Raw genomic sequence first — 19,809 nt, 5'->3', positions numbered from 1 at the left:
TCAAGTGTGTTTTGGGCGTTTGTAAAGAAGATTTGAAATGCAGATGCATCACAAGGCTGTTTTGTGGGGTAATACTATAAACCTTTCAAATTTAATGAAATATTGGTGTTGCTGTTGCTCCTAAATGTCAATTCCTGAGAAGTGGGACTGCAAATAAAGAAGTCTATCGCCAAACGAACTGGTTCAGAAGGTCCTACAGCTACTTCACCCCAAATTATAACTGAATTGTATTGCTTTACATAACCAAAGACAGGCAAATACACAGTGCAATCACAATACCATAAATTCATCCAAAGTCACAATGCTACACGTTGCATTACATCAGGAAGTCAATTTATAGTGGTTCCACCATTTCCTTATAATCTTATGGAGCTGATGGGTGCATCTACCAGGCTCAAGCATAACTATGCACAGGTTGAGTGATCCGTGCTGCTGCATTGGTGACCAGCAATAAGACTGCGAGGGGATTTCAGAACAATGACCTGCTGGAGAGGAGATGATGACTTCAGGTAGATGTCGGTCTACTGACAGTATGCCACAGCCTCTGCAGGTCCCGAGTGTTTCCAAATGTTCTGGCACCAGGGCTGGTCGTTGGCAGGGGGTAGTCAGCAGAGGACAGGAGGATATCGCCATTTTATCCAGGCTGTGAGGACAGGTCACCCCCAATCCAATACGGGTTGGATGGGCTGGAGGGCGCCAGTGCGCTCTGCTGTTACGCAGCCAACATGGGTACCTCCAGTGCTGCAGGAAGGGGGAAGGAGACGCTTTACCGCCCTGCTTGCACTGATGCCTCCAGGCCCTATGTGGGCAGGAGGTGCCCGCCTCCCCCCACATGTCAGACAGGAGTGAGTTCTGGGGCGAAATACTGCGAGAAGGAGTAACCTTTCCTCAGTCTGTAGCAGGTGACTTGCTCCTTGGTTTGTCCCCGGGGGTGTCTTTGAACAGAGTAGTCTTGTAGATGGTTGCGAAGGACCTGACCCTTTGCACAGTCACAGAATGATTCAGAGTGTGACCTGTGGGCCAGACACACAAGCAATGTCACTGAATACTTCAATTTTCCCAGCTGAAGAGTCGGGCGTTGCTGACTAAGGGCCAGATGTACGATCCTTTTTTGCGGCCGCAAACAGGAGATCCACCCGTTTGCAGCCGCAAAAAATGTAAACCGCATTTACAAATGCAATTTTGCGAGTCACTGACTCGCAAAATAGCATTTGAGACTCTCGCAATTAGGAAGGGGCGTCCCTTACTAATTGCGAGTCAACATGCTATGTACTAATGTTTTGCGGCCGCAAAACACTCGGAGTTTACCACCTACTTTAAGTAGATGGTAAACCACTCGCAAAGGGGAAGGGGTCCCCAGGAGACCCCTTCCCCTTTATGAGCATGTGGGAAAATACTTTTTAAGAGCAGGCAGTGGTCCCAGAGACCACTGCCTGCCCTTAAAACAAGCATTGGCATAGCCAATAGGTCTCGCCTTTGTGACCTTTATAAGTGTTTAGCCATGCATCAGTTGGTTGTTGCACCAAGGATCTTGTGCTGGATAACTAAACACTTATAAGGTCCCCAAAGGCGAGACCTATTGGCTATGCCAATGCTTGTTTGTCTTAATAAAAGGCACGAAGTGCTGACTTCTTTGTTAATCCCCCATTTCCTTGGCGCTAGTATGAAAACCCCTATGTGTCTGGTGCGCAATATAGATAAAGGAAAATAAGTAAATGAAAATGAATAAAAATACTGCATATGCTTCGGTACGTGAATGATTACTATAGTTATAGGTAAAAGGTTAGGTTCTACGCCACACTTTGTTAAAATTGCTTCCCCTGTCCAAGGGAGGACATTGCATGTCAGCAGTGAACCGGGAAGTTCTTCAAACCTGCTGTTACCTGGTGACGGGCTGCTCTCGTGTAACACGCTCCCTGGGCAGGCTTTTTGTTCCTGTCTGCAAACTAGGTGGTAATCAGCCCCTGCCTGACTTACATAAACTTTACCAAGCTCGGCCACCAGAGGGGCCCGCCCTGAAATGTTCCCACTGACTTTATAAATCCAGCCAAAACGCAGGGTTTGGATCAAACTATAGCCGATGTCTGGTTTTTCCTTAAAAGTTGGTCACAGCGCTCAAATTTTTCCCAGTAATAAAGTCAAATCTACTTTTGTAGATTTGTTTAAAGAATGCATTTTAAAGATACATACATGTGTGACTTCCCCAGCACTTTTTCTTTCATTTTATTTTACATGTTGATTGTGGTTCTGTTTATCCAAGAAGGTGGATTTACGCCTTACGTTTGTAAGAATGAATGCATGAATGAACAAATGAATGAATGAAAAGACGAATGAATGAACTATCGAATGAATAACGCGCACGACTGCCTAAATAAACGCCGTCCTGTAGTTAATACACACTGAGCAGATGAAAAGAGTGAACAAGAAGTGCGAGCAAAAAGTGGACACGAGTGGTGCGTAAAAGTGAAAGTAATCGTGATCGCGGGCTGTAAGGGTGCCCGCGAGCGATGCACTTAATGACCCGTGACGGAGGAAAGCCACATGGTGGCTGCACGTGTGCACGCTCGCGTGAACGCAAGCACTAGGCCACCAAAAGCCTGTGGCAGCACTTTGAAATCCCACCTACTAAATTTCTCGCAGAGCAGCACATGCGCTGGCTCAGCGAGACCTAAAAATGACACTGAAAAGTTTCATTTTTTGTTTTTAAATGGATCCAGTTTTCCTTTAAGGAAAACGGGCTGCATTTAAAAAATAAAAACTGTTTTATTAAAAAAGCAGTCCCAGACATGGTGGTCTGCTGACCCCAACAGGCCACCATCTCTGGGAGGGCAGGAATTCCCAATGGGCTTGCAAATTGCGAGAGGCTCATCAATATTAATGAGCCTCCCACTTTGCGACCCCATTGGGAATCGCGAAACAGTGTAATAACGCTGTTGTACATTTCATTCAGCGCCTCACACTTTGCGACTCGCAATGAGTTGCAAATTGTGAGGCGCTAAATGAAAGGGTTGTACATCTGGCCCTAGGTTTCTTGTGGGCTCTGCACGTGCAGCCAGAGTGATGCTTTTAAGTGCTATATTCTGAAGCAAGTAGTATTTCGCCTGCCAGGACCCAATGGGCCCTCCCGGATGGTTTCGGCTTTCTGTATACGTTTTTGTAGGGGGGTGGTTGTGCTTCCCCCAAATTCACCCCCACTTCATTGGGGCTCCATTACTTAGGCTGCGCCATGGGGGTGACCCCCACCCCCTTCGTACCTGCACAGAAATCAAAAGCAGCCATAGCTACAAATACTTGGGAGTGTGGCAGTAGGACCATGTTTAGCATTTTTTGCAGTTGCATGCATTGCAACATAAGCTGGTCGCACTAATCCATGCTTTCCAGGTTATTTTTCGAAAGTTATTGAACACATCACTAATTCCGCTGTTAAGAATTTTTAAGGCAAAATTATTCCTAGCATTATCCTTTGGCTCCTTAGCATTTCCTGAAAAATTAGGACACTTATTAAATGTTTCGCCTATTATTTAATCTCCCCAATAATACATCACAAGTCCATACGTAGCTTGAATTTGGGCTTATTGATCAACAGATAGACCAGACGGCCTTATTGATTAAGTATTATTTTGTCATGCGAATGCAGGCACATTAAAAGTGTACATTTGAAAGGAGCTGCAGATGGGTGCAAAGATGTGCATGCATGTCAGCGTTGACTTTTCCCCTAAGAGACCTTCAGGCCGAAAACTTATGGAAACAAAATGTACAGTACAATGGCTTTAAAATTAGCACTCAATAAGTAATTGAAATGGTTTTAATTCCTGGGACATAAGTAAAACATCAGGAAAATAAGCCACATTTGATTGTAGATTAACTCCTACAAGCGGCTGCAGAACCAAAGCAACAGCTGACAACTATAGATGCTATTTTAAATGAAGGCTTGTACAATTACACTTTAGGTCATGCTCCTAATCTTCTGCCAAAACGGGTGGTTTCGGTTCCTCATAGTACATGTATACTCTGTTTGCTTCCTCAAAAAACGTTTGCACCTCCTTTGCATTTGCCCAAGTCTCTTATCTGTACGTAGATATTGGTTACAACTGCTATTACTCTGCTTCAGCATCTGGATGAGCTCAGGCTGACGGCTGATAGGAACAAGCCCTCCGTGCGGATCCTATTGGCTCTTACAGCCGCATTCAACACAGTTGACCATCAAGTGTTGATGGGTGCAGGGGATCACAGGTTCCGCCTTTCGGTGGATCACCTCCTTCCTGAATGACCGGTCACAGAAGGTACAGCTGGGTGGCTATGTGTGTAGAGAAAGAGTACACCAGTTTCGGGTTCCGCAGGGATCCGCTCTGTCCCCACTTTTATTTAATATCTATCTTCAGCCTTTGGTGGCGGCACTAGCACAGCTAACTGCCAACTGTTTAACTATGCAGATGACACCCAGCTGATCCTGCGGATTGATAACACTAAGCAAGCGCAATTTGAATACGCAGAATATCCTTAGGTTTACGATGAACTGGATGACGGTTAACTCTCTCAAAGTGAACCCAGATAAGACAGAGGTCTTGGCAATCACCACCATTGTAATCCTTGGATAGATGGTTTTTGGTCCCAGGAGTTAGTTGTTACCCGGACATTTGTGCCTGTTATGAAGAGCCTGGGTATTAAGTTGGTTAAGAAGTTGGCAATGACCGTGCAGGTGACGACATTGGTGGGAAGCTGTGAGGGCCTACTTAGGCTGCTTCGGAAACTGGTGCCTCTTTTATCTTTCTCAACAATGCGAACAGTGGTGGTAGCACTGATAGTGTCGCGGCTGGACTATGGCAATGCGTTATACACTGGGCTCCCGGACAAGCTGCTGGGTAAGCTCCAAGTAGTTATGAACGATGCAGCAAGATTAATATACAATCTATCTACCAAGACGGACGCATGCCTTGCCATTGTTGCAACAATTGCACTGGCTCCCTGTAAAGCAGAGGGCCAGGTTCAAGGGCTTATGCATTGCACACAAGACCCTGTATGGGACGGTTCCAGTGTACATTAAGGACCGTCTAAGGCAATATGTACCAGGACGCTGTCTTTGCTCTTCTGAGGCAACTTTGCTGACCTGTCCACGTTTTAAAAAATCGACCATCGGCGGTCGGGGTGTTTCTCAGTCCTGATACCTCAGCTGTGGAACGGACTCCCAGAAAGTTTGCGAAGAGAAAACGCTCTCCTTTTTCAGAAGAGATTTAAAACTTTTTTGTATGAACAGGCCTTTGGTAGAGTCTGATTGAATGTCTCTGCCAAGTATTAGTTGGTGCTAGGTAGCTAACCCTTAGACAAGCGCTAAGAGACCAATGGTGATTAGGCGCTATATAAGTGTTACTAACATAACATAACATCTGTCCCCAAGCAATCATTTTCTGCCTGGGGGGTCACTTTTCCTATGGTGACACTTTGATTAAATTCATGGACAAAACAGAGCACATTTTAGCTGGTAGCAACCTGCTACTGGAGGCACAAGCGATCTAGCTGGGTTACCTAGAATACATTATAGAACTACCTTGGCTACTCAGCAATCTTTTTTGCTCGGTTTACATTTTAAAATACTTTTTGGTCTCTCGCATGCATGAAAGACGTTGTCTGCACTAAGCATTTTGATGAATTGTTCTTAAACTGCTTTAGCATCTATAAATGCGCTGATATAATACGTTTTAAAGGAAAGTCATCCTGGATATGAAAGTACTATATTGTGGTTAGTACCACTCATTTGTCTATCTGTATAATTGTTTTATTTACGTCTTATTTTCTTTTATAGTGATTGCTCTTGATTAGCAGTGCTCTAGTTTGATGGATCAATGTAACAATGTGGTTTTAAAGATTGTATTGACACTTGGCACTTAAGTGATGTAGGTTTTAAACTGTTGTACTTTATCACTGACACCTTAGATTGAAAGAGCCTTTAAATATGGACCTTTAAAAGGATGTCAACACCATGTTAGCACCTTAGTGACATGGCTCTTACTACTCCATCACTGAGTGCATGTGATTGAAAATGTATCTTTTGGGTGGAGGGAAACACTATTTTAATTTACACCGACCCCTGGTCTTCAGGGGAATTCATTTTGTACATTGTGAATGTAGACCTCTGTATTTTATTTTATTCTAATGTTTATGGTTTTTATTAACTATATTAAAATGTACTTAGGCACAGAAATGCAGGGGGAAAGCAAAAAGAAATCTGTGGGCCCAGTCTACCCGCCGAGATCTCTCTGCGTCTAGGGATACTAGGGTTTGGTGGTGCCCCGGTCCTTGGTTGCCTGGGTGGTCTCTCTGAGGCCCCAGCTGCTCGAGTCCCCACGTTGCAGACCGCTGAGTTCTTACTGCGTCTAGGGATATTAGGGCTTCCATCCCCATTAGAAAGGACCTGGGCCTGGTGGTGCCCCGGTCCTTGGCCCTCTGGGATGTCTCTCTGAGGCCACACACAGCTGCTCAAGTCCCCACGTTGCCGGCCTATGAGAGGTTCTTTCAGTGTGTGGCATCTTGTGCAGCGAGACTCTCTGCCACTGGGGCAGTTTTGTGTGTTCCGACCCTCATACAACTCTGCAGCTACAAGCAGAGCCAGCTTTTTTCAAGACAGCGCCCTGGGAAAGAGAAATGTGACACCCTTGGGGATGCTAGTGAATTAAAAGAGGTAGCAGGGGGCCCTTATGAGTTCACTGGTCAGTCCCTGGCTGAGCACTGACTGGCCCCTGAACACGTCTTCGATCTCCCCCAGCTCACCTAAATCACCGATTGCTTAGCTGGCTCTGCTGATGATGGTTTTGTTGGTGTGGGTCAGCAGGGGTGACACGGTGAAGGGATGGCAGGGAATGGGGTAATGGCGTGTAAGGACACAGACAAAGCTGGAGCAAGATGACAGGAGTGCTGCTGTTGGCATTACCTTACGGCACGCAGCTCCGTGCGCCCCTGGCCAGGGCCCAGCTCGTCCATGCGAAAAGCCGGCCCTGGCTACAAGGACAGAAGGGGGCCGCCCTAGGTTTCCACGACCGTTGTGAGGGAGCGACTTGTAGTCTGAATCGGCTACATGGGATTTTTGGCCCCGTACACGTCGGCGCAGCAACAGATGTGGTCGAGGTAGGGGCATTCCGCAGCAGGCACATCATTCCTGTTACTGAGACCTGCCGAAGCCATTTACTCCTGGCTGGTCGGGTCCAAACCAATGTAAGTGCAGGCCAGGAGACCCACTGCAGGCCTTGTGCATAATCACCAACCAAAGAAACAATGCAGTGTTAGGAAGATATGGTAGTCTTACAGCCCTTCTTGAAATACCCAGACAGACCTATGATGGTTACGTTTGTTCCGCGCCAAGATTGAACGTTTACTCCCCTACCATCTCTTCTTTATTTATTCTGAATTGAACTGAAGCAACGCGATACTGATCAATTAGTAGTAATCATTTTTCGGCGGTTCTCTGTCAATTTTATGACTGTTCTTGCAACAGAGATTTTCTAGAGTCACTTGGGGCGGAGGATATAGGATAGCATAACGAAGGACTACACAGACTGCTTTTCAGGTAAGTCCTCAGTGTGACGGAGTCTCCAGGCCCCTTCCACCATATGCAAGTGTCACGGTCACAACTACATCATTGGTAGGCCGATTCACTGCTTGGTTAGGTCTCGCCTGACCCAGCGCATGCGCTGATCTGGCGAGACTTATTGAGAGGGCTCCAAAAAGTGCTACCAGGCCAGCCTAGAGCTACAGTGCGTGTGCGCGAGCGCCGCACTTTACCGCGATTACTTCCACTTTCGCGGCCGCACGGCCGCTTGGCATAGCCAATAGGTCTCGCTTTTGGGACCTTAGAAGTATTCAGTTATGCAACTGTTGCATGGCTAAACACTTATAAGGTCCCAAAGGCGAGACCCATTGGCTATGCCAATGCTTGTTTTTGGTAGGACTCAAGCTCCCTGCAACATTCAGCCCAAATGCTTTGCTCGGAGGAGCTGTTTAGCCGCCTTGCATTACATACATTCAGTTAAAATGCAGGCGAGGTCACAGTTTTCCAATATATTCCTTTGCCTATTAATCAATCTTCTGACTTGGCACTGTTTATCTTTGCACACTGCAAAAAAGGGAAGTTTTTCACTAATGTAAGGACATTATTTATACCTTTAATAATGTTTAATTTGTTGTTGAGTATTTTGTGTGACACTACAAACCTGCCAACATTGTGAGATTCGAAAGGAACATACATCGCACTGTTTGAAATGTTTTGTGAACAACACTCAGCTTCTCATGGCTATCCCAGCACTTCAGGCAGGAGCAGACTACAATTTGCCCACTTCAGACTTTTCTGTGGTGGACATGAGAATGAAAAAGGCGGGGGAAGAAAGAATGAAAAAAGCAGGGAAAGAAAAGAAGGCACAATGAGTTAAGATAAGACAAAAGTTTAGAAGAAGGGGGAAAAGGTAAAAGATGGAGTGGGGATTTGTGAGTAGAGAGAGAAAGGAAAGAATGGAAATAGTGAGAAGCAGAAGACAGGATTAGCCAAGTGGGGAGAAGAGGCTGGCCAGTAAGAGATAGTAGAGTTGAGGTCTGGTGGATTAGTAGCTGAGTCTAGAACCAAGAGAATTAGATTCTAAATGTGGCTTCCTCGTTTGACCAAACTGTGTCTCTCTAGGCAATGCACTTTGTGCCAGTTCTCTGTTGCCTTATTTTCCTAAATGTACTTGGATAGAATCCAATTTGCAATGTGTGCTACACAAGTAAAAGTGCACTCTCACATAGGAGTGAGAAAGAGTATGTATGGTAATACAAGAAGAGAAGCAGGGTGGAGGGACAGAAAGAAGACGGGAAGGGGTAAAAAGTTGTGGGACGTTTTGAAAAAGTCAAAAAGGCAGTTTCAGACAATTCATTTATAAATTGCCAGGGCTCGCTTGTTTCTCCTTTCTGAACAAGTCCCCTGTTACCCAGGCCATATTAGACAGAATGGGTTAGGGACCGGTTACATGCCTGATAAATCACAGACCCTTCCATGAAAACAGTAAGATGGAAGAAGGAAAGGAAATAGTGGGGATGAGCAAAAGAAGAGGCTGAGACACGGACAAATGAGCAGTTGGTGTGGCTAAATTGATGACTATGACATTTTAAACAATAGATAATCGGGTAGTTCTAAACTTAACTAAGTTGTAAGATACTGAGCAAACCATTCTTCTCCTCTAGGCTGTTTCTTTATCTGCCAAAATTGTTAGTGCCTACAGGCGAGTGTTTGGTACGTAAATAAGCTCGCTGTCAATGGAGAGAAGGTGATACGGAGAGCAAAGCAGTGACAGAGAGAGAATAGAAGACAGAAATGAGGGAAACAGTATTCATTTCCATAGTGACCCGGTCCCCTCAACTCAAGCCCCGACTCTGCTTGCCTTTGGTCACCTCCCATTGTGAAAGTGAGACAAGAGCCTCCTCTAGTCCTGACTATGCTGCCCAGTCCATGTACAGAGGTCTACTATAGGACTTGTCGAAGGCCCATCTCCCTGACATTGAGCCGCAGTCCCCATAAATGTTCAAACCTAAGTAAGCCCCTTCCTTCCGGTTTTGGCTATATGTTGTTGGTGGTGTGGCCTAGCGGATCGAATTACCACTTTTGGAACCTAGGGACATAGTTTCAAATCCTGGTCTCGACGCTAGATTCAACATTGTGTAATTTGGAACAGACCACTAAATCTCCCTGTGCCTAAAATGTCAGTAAAATGTATTTGTGTAATCCCCACTTCATGTACACCATCTTGTAGATCGTCTCCCAACCCCTCACGCAATGCACAGTGCTCCGTTGCTTCACAGCTAGGTTTGTGCTATATAAACATCAACACATATGCTGTACACTTTTAGCCAGCAGCAACTTCACTGCCTATAACAAGAGTAAAGAGTGCATGCAGGTGAGCAGTACAGGGTTATCAATGCTTATTTTGGTGTAATGTATGTGTGTATTTCGCCAGGTCAGTCTCAGACTCCCATATATATATAGCGGGTGCTGTAACGAGCCAGGTGGGATGCGAGGACAATTTGAGTGAGTAGGAAGAAGCAATCTCTAGCGGAAACAGATTTTTTAAATATTTATTTTTAATGGCATTTTAACTGCACAAAATGTAGATTTTAGCAGTTGCCATGGGTTTTTTTGAACGGACACTGTCTGACGGGACTTAATTTGCTGCTGATGGTTAGGAGATGGGGAAATAGTGTAGTGTCCGAGTATTAATTTGAATTGTGTCAGTTTGGGCTGAGCATCTTTGCACAGGAAAGTTTTGCATGAATGTAAGTGACGTTTGACTGCTCAGTTCCAGCATGACTACAAAACGGTCTGTCCAGAGATGCATATCACTGGGTACATTTAGGGTAGTCTGCAGCCAAGAAACAGCATGGCAAGATGACATTTATACATTCAATCGCTGAGAACTCAGTCTAAGGCAGTGCTTCATCACACCCTGGAGTATCATTGGTACAATGTTATGATTTAAACCACTGAACACCACAGAGGGGACAGCAGCCGGCTGCAGGGCATATATTTGTATATGCAGAATCACCATCATTTCAGAGGAACTCCAGATAACAGGTAAAAAGGAGGGGTATCAGGGCCTAGTACACAAACACTATACTCACGCACCCTCATAAATGCTCTTTTGCGTTGACATTTTTTTTATGGATATGCCTTCCTATGAAGGGTTTCTATGCTTTTTACCATACACATACATATGCATTCACAGTACTGGAACATTTGTTCAATGAGTAGGTTTGCGTTCTCAGCACTGGGATATTATTCATTCATGGATGATGTCAGGTATCTGGAGTTAGAGAACATCTCTGGCAAGCGTCTCTCGTGGAATTTTAAGGTCACAAAAAAGTATGATTTTTGGAAAAAATAAAACCGCTGTCCGTTGAGCCACCTTCTTCTATACAAATGGACACCCATCCCTGCAAGGGTTTGGAACTCAGCACTGTGCCATGCCAAAAAAAGAGCTCTCTATGGCCATGGGCCGTCCCAAGCAGGCCCAGGCCCCATCCGACTCACCACATGTCCGGCCAGCCTTTCTCCGACAAATGGCACACCTACACAGACCTGAGAGTGTGGATGTAAAGAGGAAGCAGGACTGTTACCTAAGGGAGTTACCATGGCGATTCCTTTTATTTACCCTAATGTGTGTATCAGAGGTTTCCCAATAGGACAGACAAGGAGAATTCCTGAGGGTCTGGCTGAAGAGACTGCTCCTCAGCATAGGCCTTTACTACCTGGGCACTGAACTGAGTGAGGTGAAGCCCAAGTCATTCCTTGCAGACCACTCAGGAGCAACATGCAGGTTGAACGCAACCAACAAGTCCATGGCCTCAACTCTTTGGGCGAATGCCTTCACGGTATAAAGCCCTGGTATTCAGCAACTTTTCGAAATACAGGTAACTACGTACCAGTTAGTGGGAACTTCCATCCCTCCTTAAACATATTAGAGTGACCCTAAGTACAAATAGTTTGTGGAGCAAAAGATTGGTGGATGATCCAGATACACCTTGTTAGAGCTGGGTATTCCAGACGAGGGTCCCAAACATGCTGTGCCTAGGATACAAGCAGCATTGCAGAAACGAGACCAAATCAGGATGAAACTCTTCTGGGGTTGGGACCGAACAGCTTGGGCATTTCATTTTCGGACTAGTCCATGTCTAATTTACAAATGTTTAGTCCTAGTCCGTATTCGCAAAGAAAAAGTAAAAAAACATATCAGTGGTTAAAATTGTCTCATGCATTTCCATCCGTCACACACTTGCTATCTAAATGGGTCTCTGTGCCAAGGCACGGGTCCCGAGCGCGCTGCTCTACAGGAACCGAGATACTACTCACTGCAATCAACCCACCACATTGACATTGATCCAGGAGTTTGGCCTGAACTATGGTTTTTGTGGATGGAGCCATAAATGATTTTGAAAGGTCACTGAAGGCCTGCCAGGATCGCATGCTTGATATTTTAGGCCCGCTGACTAGAATAATTGATATGGCGGAAGACAGCCACATTAACAGTACCCCGTTAGACTTAGATCTACGAAGCTAAGAGGATGGAGTCAGAAAACTCTGATCCTATTAGGGAACGCGAATGCAGGGATAAATGCACGCGACGAAGAGTAGTCCTTACCAAGATCAACCCTAAGCAGAGCGACATGGCTGACAAAGAACCCTCAGCAAACCCCAAAGGACTCTTATTTGGAGAGGACATGAACAAGATATTAGGCAAATACGTTGCAACCTTCACAGCCCTAGACAAAGCTCAGAACAGTATGCGTTGAGTATTTAACCATAGTGTTTTTGTGTACCACACGCCCTACTACAGACAATGAGGATTAGGTCGTTTGATCACAGAACAACAGAAAATAGTAGAGGAAAAGGTAATGTCCATGATAGAGTAAGGAGCAATTATATAAGTACCATGGGATCGTATACACTTCGTAAGCACTCTTTCTGGTAGAGAAAAAAGACAAGGGTTAAAAACCAGTCATAAACCTGAGAGAACTGAACAAATCTCTCATCTACAGACACTTCAGAATGGAGGGTATCAACCTCCTGAGAGACATGCTTCTAGAAAAGAACTGGCTAGTGAAGTTGGACTTGAAAGGTGCCTACTTCACAATCACCATGGTTTCAGAGTTCCAACCATACCTCCAATTTACATGGAACTTTTGTCTATTCCACTTCCAAGCTCTTCCGTTTGGGCTACATTATGCTCCCTGGTGTTTCACCAAGGTAATGAGAGCTATAGCATCCTTCATGAGAGAAAGCAGGATACGACCGATAGTCTTTCTCGACGACATTCTCATTATGTTCCAGCACCACTCTCAGACTCTTCAAGACCTGAAGACAGCAGTAAATCTCTTAGATTTTTCTTTGTTTATTATGAAGCCAAGGCTCTCTATCATGACCCCCTCAAAATCTCTGGAAATATTGGGAATCACTGTAGACACTTTTGCTACTACCCAAGAAGAAAATCACTACAATACGCAAAGAAAAACGCCTTGTATTAAAACGAGACCGCTTGTCCCTGAGAGAACTAGCCAGACTCCTGGGCCTCCTATCTTCCTCTATCCAAGCTATCTTTCCAGCTATCTTTCCAGGACTACAGGGAACAAAGCTGATCAGCTGAAGACATCAGTGCAATGATTCATCTGCTGTGAAAGTCATCCTCGTGAGCCCATAAATCCCTTTTAAGACAAATGTAGTGCATTCTACACCTGTAACATAACATTTAACAGTTGAAAACTAAATTCCACAATCGAAAGTAGGAGGTCTGTTAACTAAAATCTTTGTGGCCATTTGGAAACCGTTTAAAACATCGGACAGGTTTGTCACCTTGGATTCGCCTTGAGATCAAGGAATCTGGTGGACCAACTTGTCTATAAGAGTACTGATGATAAAGCATACAGGATTCTTCTTTAATCCTGATGCAATGTGTGTCTGTCTTGCTTTTTCCCTGAACATCCCACCCTGAGGTGAGCACTAACAAATGAAAAATATGGTTTGCTCCCTTTTCCACTCTCTACTGAGTCTATCTGCTGATGTACCTTTATCGCTTGCCAGATCTTTGGGAAAAATCCCCTTCCTTAGAACCCATAAATATATCTCCACAACTGGCCAGCAAATATGATTTTTGCCATTGTGTTGCGCACTTAGGCAGAGAGAAGTCTTCAAGTCTGAAGATCTGCTACAGCTTCAGGTTATTTATGTGGAGGCCACTTTCTTTGGCATCAATGTAACTGAGCCAAAACAGGCTACTCAGCCATACTCCAAATGCAATGTCAGGACCACCTCAGCTCTGGGTAAAGCAAGGTAAGCCCACCACAAGAGGTACTCCTGTTTAAATCTCCGATGACCCAGTGCAGAGGTGGGACCTCTGAGATTCAGGGTCACTTCACTGATACCAGCAGAGGGCCAAAGGAAGCTGCCTTTGACACACTGGAAGTCTGGCAAAAGGACCACCAAGACGGAAAAGATCTGAGCCTAGCCCCATCTAAAACGTCATACTGTTAATGGGGAAATGTATGGTACTGGAGTGGCACAATACACTCGTAACATTCTTCCTGGTTAATGTTTCTAACAAGCCCTCCACAAATAGAGGTCTATGAGCAGGTACTGTAGGAAACTTCTCTAGATATGCCAAGAAGCCCAAGTTAAATTACAGGGAAGTCTCCTGACATAGCTTAGACAGAAAGGTCTCAATTGAGGGTGCTTGAGTCCTTGCATTTCTTGTACCTTCAATGAGACTGCCAAATACAGATGTGTAAATAGACATTCTACAGATTTAGGACCCAAAGTTAGTCGCCGGGTAAAAGACAGGCGAGGATTTTGGGCAGAGTAACTGTTTGGAACCTTTACTTTGACGACTGGAGATTGAAGTGTTGAAGGTCTATGATGATACTTTAAACTCCTGTAAGCCTAACCACTGAAGTGAACCTGGAACTGTACCCCCAAGTTATTTTCTGTTGTCTGGTATCCATGAGCACACCAGTCTCAGAATGGGTTAGCACTTAATCAATGGAAGCAGGTAGGAATACGTTCAATGCAAAGGATAAATCTACAGCGTATTCAAGAGTGGGGTGAAATCTTTTTTTCTGGACCTGCCCCCACACTGTACCTTCAATAAACCAATCCAGATGGGGACAAGCTAAGCTTATCATTTGTATGACAGCCTCTGGGGAATCATTCTGCCTTCTACTTGATTCTTTTGTTAAGAGTGGACAAAGAGACTTCAGACGAGCAAGAGTTCCTGATACATTTTTGTGAACTACACTATATTAACATCTTATCTGCAGTTGATCGTCTGGCACAAAGCTGAATTTTATTAATCCTTTTGGCCATAAACATCCTTGAATCAAGAAATAGATTATGCTGCCCAGTTGTTGGCTCTGCTGTGGGCTACAATGAAAACATGTGACTACGCTGGCAAATGAGCAGAGTCACAGAGTGTCATACAGGAGCTCCTGACATTGTCGATCTTCTTGGCTTCCAAGTGGGAAGTAGGGATATTCCTAGACTTCATTTGCTATCTAGAAGAAATGATCATGGACTGAGATGGAGCCAAAGGACTGCCTGAAATACTCACTGTGATCTATGACTTCATGCATTGCATAAAAGTGTTGGAGTCCTGAGAAGGGCAAGGATGTGGACACTCAGTCGGGTGAAGGTACATAAAACACACAAACGGTGATGGGAGGAATATTTGCAAAAAGTCTAACCACTGACAATCGCTCGGGGTAACATTCCAACCCATTGTTCTTTTGCCTGCCATGCCACTTCAGTTTGGACTAAGCCATAAGCAAATCAGGCTTGACCCTGCTGCAATAGAAACAGTACAGCTTGAACTGCCAGGCGAGGTTGTCCCTGAATCAAAACCCATGGCCGATTTTGCCCCGATTGGTCAGTCGGGTGTAGCTTGGCTCCACTGACACGTCTGGGCATACCCTAACCATTTAGGCTGGTACATCAAACACACTAAAGGTGAAAGGAGGAATTTCTTAAAATAAATCGAGCCACTGGCAACCACTCAGGTAGCATTCCAACCCGTTGTTCTTTTTGGCCCTCATAGGGTCCCTTCTGGAGGGGGCCTTGCCTGGCAGTTTGGAATGGATTCTTCCCATGAGGAGCAGGATTGGTGCTGATTTGCATAAGGCAGGAATTTGTCTAGACCAGCATGGTAGAGAAATATATTTGGACTGAAATGCGGCCCAAGCGATTGCCAGTGGCTAGGACTAATTTGAGTATTCCATCCATCACATGTTGTTTGCAGTCGGGAATAGGGCTGGTACTTGGAGAAAAGAACTGCATTATAGTTGAGTGAGAGTGCAGCTTGCTCTGTTCATGCTTGTATTATACCTGAACTGTGTATAGGAGCTTATACTGCTGCTGTCATGCTATGGCTGTTTGATCTTGGGGCTATTTGCATTCCAGCTGCGCATGCTGTAATATTTGTCTGAGAGTATGTATTGGGGCAGGGGGTGCTGCAGCACCCCCAAAAATAACCATGCTGGAGTTCCGAAGATGAATGAGTAATAAAGTTTCTATAACATTTGTGTTTATCTTGTCACATTTGATGCACGTTCAAAAACAAAGATCAAATTCCAGGGTATGTCTTCTGACTAACAAATGGGGGATGGAAGCACACTGCCACACCTCCCAGCACAGTTTGCCCTTTAGCATTGTGGTAAATGCAGTTCACAGTGAATTCTTACTTGAATTTTAGCTGTAGTGGTTCACCAAAGTTGGTGCAGGTTAGTGCTGTGAATCTCTAGACACATGTGTTTCTGGATATTATCCGTCTTCAGTAGAGATAAAAAACGAAAATTCTTTCTGGGGTTGCTGGAAAGGCTGCCATAATCTCTCAGGTCTCAGTACCTCTCTCTGGCGCACAGGTGCATCGCCATGAGCTCGTCAGCTCAGTGGCTCAAGGGAGCCTTTTCAAACAAATGGGGGATGGGAGCACACTGCCACACCTCCCAGCACAGTTCGCCCCTTAGCATTGTGGTAAATGGAGTTCACAGTGTCTTCTGACTAATTGCTGCTTATTCTTTAACTGGCGTTTACTTTTATTTCTCCAGCTACAAAGTAAGAAGATTTTGTAAATAGTGACCTAGGTGACAATCTTGCTGGGGTACACAAAGTGAAAGGAAATGTTGTAGGGTGTCATTCGGGTTTTTTCTAACACACACCAATATTTAAATGGCTGTAAATAAACTATACACATATTTCAAGATATATCAGCAATCAGAATTTTTTGTAATTCTGAAGTGTGATGGAAACAAAGATTTTAATAGGATGAAAACAAATCAAGACACTTTACTTGGTAATGGGCAAATGATAAATATTCGCTGAAATCGGACGTGCACACATTATTATTTGTACGCTTTATAGATATACAAGCAAAACTGCATGTCTATGCAAATGTAGTGGCCATTTCAATGGAAAATGTGCTTTCAGTAAATGACAGTGTGCTACCACACCAGTACTACGTACTACACCCTTATCACTCAGCTTCTGAATGTGCGTGGCTCATTTCATACAAGGTTTTTGCGAGACATTTGCATTTCTATAGTCCCCATGACTTCAGTGATATAATAATGGCAGGACCTCTCCCCACTCTGAAAATTGTTCCAGTACCTCTGTGTACCTGGTGTGTGTATAGGGATGTTCAAAGAGCCCTGCCTTATCTGCGTGGGAGAACTGTTGATTTGGTGTCTTTGCTATGTTGCAAAAACAATATTGTACAAAAGTTAGAACTATTTATTTTGTCAATGCTTGTTTCTGATGTGGCAAAGAGTTTTGATCTCTTTCCACACCGTAAAAGAAGCCACCAACTTACATCACAGGTAATTACACTGGGACGTATTTAAGTCTGTTTTGTTGTGCTATGGGTTACTACTGAACGATACCAACCATTTCCTAATAAACGTTGGCCCTGGCTCCGACAGGAACATATGACCTCGGAACAGGCGCACAAGCAACCACCTAGAGGTAGACGAGACACTGAAAGCCAGGCGCGTAGCTAGGGGGGGGCGGACCGCCCCAGGCGGCACTATATTTAGGGCGGCTGCTGCCTGCGGCGGCCTTTATAATTTACTTAGGGACACAGTGTCACTAAATAAATTATAAAGTCGGGCGGCCCAGTTTGAGTGCAACTGCAAGCAGCGCGCTGCGCACTGCGCGCACTGACCTACTTGGTTGTAGTGCTGTGCGGAGTGCGCCAGTGCGTCAGCGCCTGCTGCTGCACTTGCAATTTGATTATTTGCCAATGGATGTTGATGTCGATCATGACCGTTAATCTCTGCCCGCGGCGCCGCCCCGGCGCGTATACGTTGACTGGCCCATCCCATGATCCCAGCCTGCTCCAGGGCCGTCAATCATGGAGAGCGCGCGCCAGCGCTACCAATGACGGCCCTGGGCTACATTTTTGCCCACCCCTCGCGATGAGAATGGAGCGGTGACGCGTCAGGCGCGTCACCGCTACGCACTCTCGTGACGACCTTGTGGCCTGGGGGCACGGGCACTGGCAGTCTCTGCTGCGTCACCGTGGCGGAGGATAATTCGTTACAGTGCAGTTGAAGTTCGTTCTGCAGTAGTAGGTAAGAGAATGTGTTTCTTACTAATTCTTTTCTTTTTTAAAAATATGCGCAGGCCCAGCAGGACACGTACTTCCTGTGCGCACTGCGCTTCATTCATTCATACCCAAGTGTATGCCCTTACTTGTCGTGCAATGACTGATTTATGTGGTAAGGGGATGAAAACTAGCTGTATCCCGTCCATTCATGGGCCCAGTTTTTAAGTCCTACAACATTAGTGAGACTTTAGAGGGGTGTAATATATGTTTATGGCACCTTTGGGCGCCAGAAGTTAGTGTTTTGAGCTTTGAGTTTTGAAAACACCTCCATGTTCATTTCATCAACCTCTTTTACAGGAAATGTGACGCCCAGCTAGTTGGGCCCGGATTATGAGCTTAGCACAGACATTTTGCCCTGTGCAAACTGGATTTGCAATGTTAATTCGAAAACAATTTTTATTTCAACTCATTCACAGTGCAATTTCATTTTAAGCCAGTGGGAATTGGTTTGGGACAAGAGGGCCGATGAGTGTGACTGGTCTTCGACTGGCACCAAAGTTTGGGAATTATACCTCTAATGTACTGGGGTTAACCCACATAAACTGAGCACCCCTTTAGTAGTTGACTACCACGCTAACGAAGCAGAGCAGTCCAAGGTTTACCCAGAGAACTGGTGTGGGTATGCGGTCAATAATCATTAAGATGCGTATATACTAATAAACACTTCACTTTCCTGCTTGTGCTGTTCCGAATCCTTAAACAGAAAAAAGTACATTAATGCACACACAACTAAATATTTATACAAACATATGGACTGAATGAAGGACTTGTGTATACAGCAGAAAACAAAAAGCTTAAATAGGTAAAAAAATAATATAAAGAATGATTCCTTTGTTTTGTGGGGTTTCATTTTTGTCACTATTCGTGTTCCCATCACATATACTGGTCTTAATGCTGCAGTTAATTCAAAAAGGCACTCATACTTTAGAGCAATCACAAATCGAACTTTTTAGGCCCCAAGTCTTAAATTTTAAATTACGTTCCTTTCCGTCCCATATAATTTAATCAATCTTGCTATAACATTTGGTGCTCCACTGCCACATGTTTCCAGTGATCCTAATTATGAAGCTACAATATTCACCATCATCCAGGCTTTAACGTAGGGGACTAACCCAGGGATGTCTGCAGGGTCGGACTGGGACGAAAAATAGGTCCAGGCACTAAACTAAAAGTGCCCCCTTTAGTGAATAGTAGCCCATGTTTGCAAACTGGGACAGTATTTTGTAAGGTATGTCTTTGTCTTTCTTGTCTTTCCCCCTCTTGCCGAACGCCCTCTTGCTGTATAGCCGCGGCAATGCCCTCTGTGTCTCCTACTTTCCTGACCTCTTCTTGCTTTGTATTTTTTTTTATCCTTGTCGTTTGACGATATTATGGATGTTGCTTTTATATCTGACTGGGTTATGACCTCCGGATGCATTGGGGGGAAGGGAGCCCTTTCAGTTCAGGATTGCTGGCATGGCATTTAGGAAAGCCCCTGCATCTTTCACAAATGAACATTTTGAATATATTTTAGGTTGATAGCCGGTTTTGATTGTCTTTGCTGGTGACCGTGAGGCACCTTTTATTGTCACCAATGTGGTTTGCGCCGTAGGGTCAAGGAATCCTGTCATAGCCATGCCCTTGTAAGGCACGCCCAACATTTTGTTCTTCC

The 19,809-nt window shown here is 44.8% G+C and overlaps 1 protein-coding gene across 4 annotated transcripts in view; it reads right to left on the bottom strand.

The window, feature by feature from the left end:
• The window catches only part of FRMD5 (FERM domain containing 5), a 493,627-nt gene that overhangs the window by 10,472 nt on the left and 463,346 nt on the right, over positions 1-19,809 (bottom strand). The gene's annotated exons all lie outside the window — the stretch shown is intronic.

Source organism: Triturus cristatus, chromosome 3_1 (assembly GCF_964204655.1).
Source record: "Triturus cristatus chromosome 3_1, aTriCri1.1, whole genome shotgun sequence".
In the NCBI taxonomy this organism is placed as follows: domain Eukaryota; kingdom Metazoa; phylum Chordata; class Amphibia; order Caudata; family Salamandridae; genus Triturus; species Triturus cristatus.
Note: the sequence above shows the minus strand (reverse complement) of the source record. Positions and strands in the feature narration are given on the sequence as shown.